General features: G+C 32.8%; 1 pseudogene; it reads right to left on the reverse strand.

Annotated features, from left to right (window-relative positions):
- Window positions 1-8044: 8044 nt before the first annotated feature.
- LOC145263749 (5S ribosomal RNA) lies at window positions 8045-8162 on the reverse strand (annotated as a pseudogene).
- Window positions 8163-8657: the final 495 nt, after the last annotated feature.

Below are 8657 nucleotides of genomic sequence, written 5' to 3' on the forward strand. Positions count from 1 at the left end.
AAGTGTACGTTCTGTTTGTTAGTTTTTAGCCCCACATGGTAGCGAGTGGCGTGAGGCACGCGCCTGCGCGCCTGCCGAAACGGCGGCGGCTGGTGCGCCGACCACTCACCTCGGAAGCTCCGAAAAAGGGCTGGAAACAGCTTGTCTCTTGCTTTTATAGTTGTTTCTAGTGGTTTTTTGCGCATGTGTGGATTTTCTTTTGAAAGGGAAGTGACGTTGTCCATGTGTGCGTACATGTGCGTACGTTAGCGTGTGTGTGTGTGTGTGTATACACGTGAATGTGAGTGTATATACGCGAACTTGAATATATGTGCGTGTGTGGACGTGCGCGCGTATGTTCATGTGCATGTGCGCGTATGTATATGACAAGTAATATGGCTTGAGATATGAACGCGTGTTTTTGTTTTGAGACTAGAAAAGGCTCGCGCAAGTAAAACTAACTTCTATAGATCATGATAACATTAAAAGAAGATCTAAATTTATTTTATCTGCGTAAAATAAACAAAATAAACTTGAAACTTAGCGAAATTTCGCTAGATAACCTTTAGAAGAATGCAGTTTATTTTCAAGGTATTGAAAAAAATTGTTTAAATTTAAAGAAATATTTTGCCAAGAAAAATAATATCAAACATTATTGCTAATTAAATCAAAAGTAGAATATAATAGATGTTGGATTTTGTCCGCTTAGTTTTTTGTCGGCTCCCTTACTCGGCATTGGCAAATATGACAAGGAATGGCGAAAAAAAGCAATTACTTTTGTTTTGTATTTTTGTAGGAGAATCACTTTCAACTTTCATTTCATTTTTTATTGGTTTAAGTAAATGTTTTAGAGGTCACTTGTCCACCCCCTTATCAAACGGTTTAAAACGGTCAAGTATTTTTTCGCACCTAGTTGCCAAATGTTTACAGGCAGCTTCCTAGGAAGTTCACAGTTTAATGTTAGAAAATTTCAAACGATTGGGCGAGTTTTATTTTTTTTTCCTGGAGCCACTTTGTCTGACACCGTCTGTTTTTTTATGATATCATTCTCGGGTTTTCGCAAACGTTAAAATATACATGAATGTATCGCAATGAATTTATCAAAGTCTGGATAAAATAGATAAAGATAAAACATTTAGAAATTTTTCAAATTGAAAATGAAATTATATCTACATTTTAAAGTACCCCCCACCCGCATTGAAATTCTACTTTTGAGCGATATTTGTGAACCCACTAAAAACAAAATTATTTTAGAATTTAGAATGGAGAGTTAGTAGCCCATATAAATTAATCTCTAATTAAATATGTATAAATTTTAAAAGAATAGAAATCGGAATCGGGAATCGGAAATTTTGAAAGAAATCGGTAATTGTATCGGAATCTGGAAAAATTTTGGAATTGTCCCATCACTAATATATATACATAAATCCGTGTATATATATATATATATATATATATGGTGCCCGGAAAAACTCGACGAGTTTTCCCGGGACGAGTTTTCCGGCCACCCATGATTTAGGAAAACCCGTCTCGGGAAAACCCGTCTCGGGAAAACTCGTCTCCGGAAAACTCGACCCAGGAAAACCTGACCCCTTTCGCTAGGTAGGAAAACTGGTCTCGTATTGAATAAATATCGATTGAAAACACATTTTATGATCGTTCTTGAAGGAGATATTGTTTTTTAAAATAGTCTATAGCCCCCCCCCCATAATATTTAAAAAAAATATTTTTACTTGTTCAATGTTTTTTTTTTAAATATCTCCTTCAAGAACGATCATAAAATGTGTTTTCAATCGATATTTATTCAATAAGGGACCAGTTTTTCTACCTAGCGAAAGGGGTCGAGTTTTCCGGAGACGAGTTTTCCGGAGACGAGTTTTCCCGAGACGAGTTTTCCCGGGACGAGTTTTCCTAAATTATGGGTGGCCGGAAAAATCGTCCCGGGAAAACTCGTCTCCGGAAAACCCGTACCCAGAAAAATCCCCCCTTTTTGCTAGGTAGGAAAACTGGTCCCTTATTTAATAAATATCGATGGAAAACACATTTTATTATTGTTCTTGAAGGAGATATTGTTTTTAAAAGAGACTATGCATCCCCATAATATTAAAAAAAAATTATTTTTACCTCTTGCTTAAAAAAATAAACTTGAACACGGAGTCAGGATACGAAAAACGAAACCAAATATTTATTTAAAAAATGCTCTAGTTTTAACACTTTTTGTGTCATTACGAAACAAAATAAAGAAAGAAAACACGTGTATTCAAAGAAAGCAATTATTTTATTTAGAAGAATTAATTCAGTTTAAATAATTCGTGTGTTATTACAAAACGACAAAAAAGAAAACACGGTCTTATGTAATTTTGGTACCGCGCTTAAATAATAACGTTATTATGTTGAAAGCCATTCTTAACATGGGGAGGGGAGGGTATCGTTTAAAAGTCATTTCAAGGCACTTGTGCAGTACTTAAAAAATATGCAAATGTATTTTCTTTTGGGGGTTGGGGAGGCTCGTTTTAAAACTATATCTACCTCTGTATTTTCTTTAATTTTCGGACAGTTTTTGTTAAAATTTATTTACTAAGTAATGTTGAGTGCGACATTACTTGTTATTTCTTTTTAATTAAATAAACTCTTTAAAATAAGTTGAAATACCAACAACTTTCAAAGCTAGGTAGAAAACAAAAACTTAGAAAAATCAATTTAATTGTTTTAAAACAATAAACATGTAAAAATATTTTTTTAAATATTATGGGATGTGCATTATTACCTAAAAAATATACAAATTTATTTTATTTTTTTTTGGAGGGGGGTCTCGTTTTAAAACTATATCTACCTTAATATTTTCTTTAATTTTCTATTTTTGAGCAATTATCCTCCTAAGACGTGATCCTCTTATGTCGGACATTTTTTGTTCACAAGTAACACTCGATATTACTTTTTTTTTAAAACTAAATAAACTCTTTAAAATAAGTTGAAAGACCAAAAACTTTCAAAGCTAGATAGAAAATGAAAACTTAGAAAAACTAATTTGATTTTTTTAAAACAACAGTAAACAAGTAAAAATATTTTTACAAAATGAAAACACTTATCACTATATTCAGTGGATCTCTATTAATAAACCTTGTTAAACTTTGTGACATATTTACATTCTATGGAGGTCAGGTGCGAACGCAGACCCCACAATTTTATCATACCATCCCTATTTAAGATAAAACATACTTATCAAAGCATTCTTATGTACATCTATATCAAAAACACTTGTAAACGTTTTTTTTTTTTTTTTAATTTTTTATTTCCATACTTTGTGGATCAGGCGCGAAGCAGACCCCACAATTTTAATGAACCACCGTTCTGCCAGATCAAGCATACCCATTCCTGTGTCACACACATACGCACACAGACATTCAGCTTTATGTTATAGAAGGTATATATATATATATATATATATATATATATATATATATATATATATATATATATATATATATACAGGTAGCCAAATTGAATATTGAAATGCTCATATCCTTGGTTCTATGGGACGAAACTACATGAAAATTCACACGCTTTTGAAGATGATAATGCTACTCTATCGTTAAAATTTTATGACAATTAGTAAAAAAAACCTATATTTTAAAACTAATAAAATATGCCAAACTCGCCTACATTTGTATACATAGTGTCCTGCAGGCCAGCTTCAGTTTTCTGCTTCGACCCCCCCCCCTGTGGCCTTACCAGTCCACTAATGTAATGAAAAAAAAAAAAAACAACACAAAGTAAAGAGATTTTATCCATACTACAGCATGCAACAGAATAGGTACAGAGCTTCAATGTAATATGAGCCACGGACGTTTTCTTTACAAAACAAAATTTTTCGTCTCTGATAATACATACTTTACTATCCAAGATAAATAAGAAAAATGTTAAGTTAAAAACAAACTAATGATTTTTATCAAATATTAGCATGTTAACGTTGTTTCAAAAAGCCGTTTCTTTATTTATTAAAATTGTTTCTTGATATATATTAGTGTTACTGTTGGGCCGATTAATAGGAATCGGAAATATTAGAGCTTTTTGTGGTATCAGATTCGGAAAAAGTTTAACCTATTTTCTGGGGAATTATCTTTTTGTCTTCAGATGAACTGCATGAATGAATGATCCCGGTAATTACATATTACATCTCAGTTGTTTGTGGACGAGAGACAATTGTTAATTTACATTGAATTGCCTAGAATTTTGACAAGAATAAATAAAAGTGTTGTCATTGGAATTTAACCTGCCCTCACGCGCATGTGTATAAATGTATGTGAATGTCGGTGACTTAAATCAGATTTATGATGAGTACGCTCAATGATCCAGATATATATAGTAACACTGGTTAGCTTTGGTTAAAATCAAGCATATATCTATGTTGATGTGACAATATTTATTATAAAAAATTATATATATATATATATATATATATATATATATATAAAGCTGAATGTCTGTGTGTGTATGTGTGTGTGTGTGTGTGTGTGTGTGTGTCTGGTCAGGAATAGGCTTCTATATGGTCGACTATTTTAAACAACTGATTACATATAATGATAGAAGACGTATCGAGACACAGGAATGGGTATGTTTGATCTGGCAGAACGGTGGTTCATTAAAATTGTCGGGTCTGCGTTCGCGCCTGGTCCACAAAGTATGGAAATAAAAAATTTAAAAATTAAAAAAAAAACTTTTACAAGTGTTTTTGATATAGATGTACATAAGAATACTTTGATAAGTATGTTTTATCTTAAATAGGGATGGTATAATAAAATTGTGGGGTGTGCGTTCGCGCCTAGCCACCATAGAATGAAATAAGCACAAACTTTAATAAAGACTTTTCATATCTATCTGCGTAAGTATACTTTGATAATTGTGTTTCAGTTTGAAGAAATATGGTATAATAAAATTATGGGGTGTTCATTCACACCTGACCTCCATAGAATGGAAATATGCCACAAAGTTTAATAGTTTTTTTATATAGATCCACAGAATATTGTGATAAGTGTTTCAGTGTGAACAGGTATGGTATAATAAATTATGGGGTTTATCTATTTTATTTTTACTTTCATCATATTTTGCTTTGGTTTTGATACCCCCAAATTCGAAGCAATCTCTTTACAACCCTTCCTTTTCATAACCTATCATACTTTCATAAATCAGAGTTCATTTTCTGTAGGCTGCTTTTTAACTCAGTCAACAACGGGTACTTTTGCTAATATATATATATATATATATATATATATATATATATATATATATATATATCCTCACTACGTAGTAATAGAAAATATAAGGCTTATATATGTTATCCTTAATAACTTCGTGGAATACTTGATTCTTTTCTGATTGCCTGCTTTCCAGCTGACTACAATCTGATTGACTTCAAGTCCAACATGAACCGTCCCCCTTAAGTAGTCCAATTTACAAAATTCCCACTACTTCTGTTTATTATGCTATAATCACATTGGCTAATGTATACGCATTAACCCTTATCCTCGAGTGGCCTCCGAGCCTTGATAAGTGGTTATACCTGTGTAAAAAAAGGACTGTGACCCATGTCGATTGCAACTATTTGTTTTTTTACTAGAAAACTTAATCCACGTTGGAAAACGACTGTAGACAAATAACAATATGCGAGCTAGTCAGAACACGCACAAACACACAAATGTGAATGAATGTTAGTCACGCACACACACACACATACACACACACACACACACGTCTATTTATAAACAAAGAATATATACATTCCAGTTTTGTTTTTTGGTTTACAAAATTGAGACATTGGAAGGAAAGATAAATAGCAGTATAATGGTTTCAAAATATGAATATATATATACTTTATATATATATATATATATATATATATATATATATGTACGTATACAAGTAAACAACTCCACTCACATCCGTGTGTGTGTGTGTGTGTGTGTGTGTGTGTGTGTGTGTGTGTGTGTGTGTGTGTAAATAAATATATACCAACGTAAAATTGAGAAGTCAGAAGAAAAGCATAATAAAAGAATAATTCAGCAAAAAACCAAAACCAAAAACAGAAAGTAAAGGAGGAAAATCTTGTTTTGTGATGCAAACATTTGAAAGCAACCTGAACACTTCGCCCATCAGAGACATCGTTAATGGCTCCTATATAAATGACCGTTTGCTGTGACAAGTAAATAAATATTTAGGTCTGTTAATTTCCTTACCGCTACCTGCCAGGTACAAGGGGGTGAATCTACATCGTTTTCACCCGGCATCGATCTTCTCTGCTAAAGCAAGGTATAACACAACAAACTAAAAGCCACAAGCAAAAGAAAAAGAAACAGGAAAAAAAAAAGGAAGATTTAAAAAAATCATATTGCGTATGGATGAGAAAGAAAATGGAGATAAAAACTATCTATTTGAGATTTAATAATGTTTCATAAAAAACGCAAACAAAAAGATAGAGCTCTTTAGAGAAAGAAGACAAGAAAAGTTATCACATTCAAAGGAAATATTTGCAAAAGAAAAAAAATATGTTTAATTTTTTTTTCTGTGGTCGGATTCTTATGGCTATACAGTGAGTTACAGTTGGCGTGATTAGAAGCAGTATATATTAGATTTTTCTCCAAATTTAAAGAAAAGACTGTGGAAAAGAATTTTAAAATAAGAACAGTTAGCCATGTTTTATATCTTATTTTTATAGAAAGTTTACGCATAGAAATATATGAAGCTTTCAGGATTTATTAATGTTACTTTTATGGCTTTATGCATGCATATATTTTTTGTGAGAGGGAGGCAGTTCTTACTTTGACACTTGTTAAAATATTCTTTGTTATTTCGTGGCCCTCATCAAATTAGCAAGTAAGTAAATATTTTCTTGCTTTTCTGAATACAAACAAACTTATACCTCCCTCTCTCTCAACAAGCACGCACACACGCGCGCACATATATATATATATATATATATATATATATATATATATATATATATATATATGAGTTAAATTACATTTAAATAACATTTTCAATATATGTGCTAATAAGCAAAATATGTTTATTCATGGCTGAACATTTTGCAAATTGCATTTCGTTTCCTCTGATGATATATCCATTATTGAAAATCCATGGATTAAGGAAATAAATATAATTCTTCTCCATATATTCCATGTTTCAAACAATAAATTCTTAACTTGAATATATTTTCATGTATCTTTTAATCTAAAAAATTTACCTTTAATCATTACTTATATATATATATTTATATATATATATATATATATATATATTATTGATATTTATCAAACACATTCTGATATAAAACATATCTAAGATTGCCAGGTAGATTAAGTACATTTGTGTGAAATTAAAACAAAATCATTCCAGTCGTTTAGGGTCCATAGGGAAAGAACTGACACACATACAGAGAGAGAGAGACAAACTGCCTTATATATATATATATATATATATATATATATCAGAATGTGTTTGATAAATATCAATAATGGGTAATTGAAAAAAATCTGATTAAATTAATAGCAGGCCATTTTGACTAAAGTTAACACCTTACACAGCCTAACGTCACGGATGCATTTGAGAAGTTTTATTACCACACAAGCAGAAAGGGCCAGCATATAAAATCAATAATAGGTTCTTTGATATGACAAGGGCGCGTTCAGAAGAACAGTTTCTTTTAAGAGCACAGGTAGAGCATAATATTTCACTTCTGTATTTTAAACTTAAAATCAAGCTATTATATAAAATAATTTTATAAAAATCAACAGTAAGTTCTCTACAGTACAATGTAGACTACAATATATTGTGGATGAAGTCACTGCAGGGAGGCATGTGAAACTTTCTCCTGGTAAATCTGGTAGGTCTCCAACTAGTGTCGGTCGGCACTAACCCTATTCGGGTTTAACTGGCTTCATCAAAAGGAGGCAGTTTAATGGGAGTATGAAATTCACAAGCAGTCCCCAGTCGCATGTATATCCCCCGTTAGGGGAGATGACGACGTTAGGTTTTAGCAACTCTTGCAAGGAGGTGTCGACGTCCTCCTACTTTACAGCGCCTGGAATTCCCAAACGGTCACCCATTTTAGTAATAACCAGGCTCAGCGTTGCTTAAATTCGGTGATCTGACAGGAACCGGTGTGTCAACGTGATTATGCTGTATGTCAAGCAGTCAATCAATCGGTGTGTCAACGTGATTATGCCGTATGTAGAGCAGTCAATCATCGGTGTGTCAACGTGGTTATGCCGTATGTAGAGCAGTCAGTCAATCGGTGTGTCAACGTGGTTATGCCGTATGTAGAGCAGTCAATCAATCGGTGTGTCAACGTGATTATGCCGTATGTAGAGCAGTCAATCAATAGGTGTGTAAACATGATTATGCCGTATGTAGAGCAGTCAGTCAATCGGTGTGTCAACGTGATTATGCCGTATGTAGAGCAGTCAATCAATCGGTGTGTCAACGTGATTATGCCGTATGTAGAGCAGTCAGTCAATCGGTGTGTCAACGTGGTTATGCCGTATGTAGAGCAGTCAATCAATCGGTGTGTCAACGTGATTATGCCGTATGTAGAGCAGTCAATCAATAGGTGTGTAAACGTGATTATGCCGTATGTAGAGCAGTCAGTCAATCGGTGTGTCAACGTGGTTATGCCGTATGTA

Source organism: Euprymna scolopes, chromosome 3 (genome assembly GCF_053919585.1).
Source record: "Euprymna scolopes isolate OS-2025 chromosome 3, ASM5391958v1, whole genome shotgun sequence".
In the NCBI taxonomy this organism is placed as follows: Eukaryota; Metazoa; Mollusca; class Cephalopoda; order Sepiida; family Sepiolidae; genus Euprymna; species Euprymna scolopes.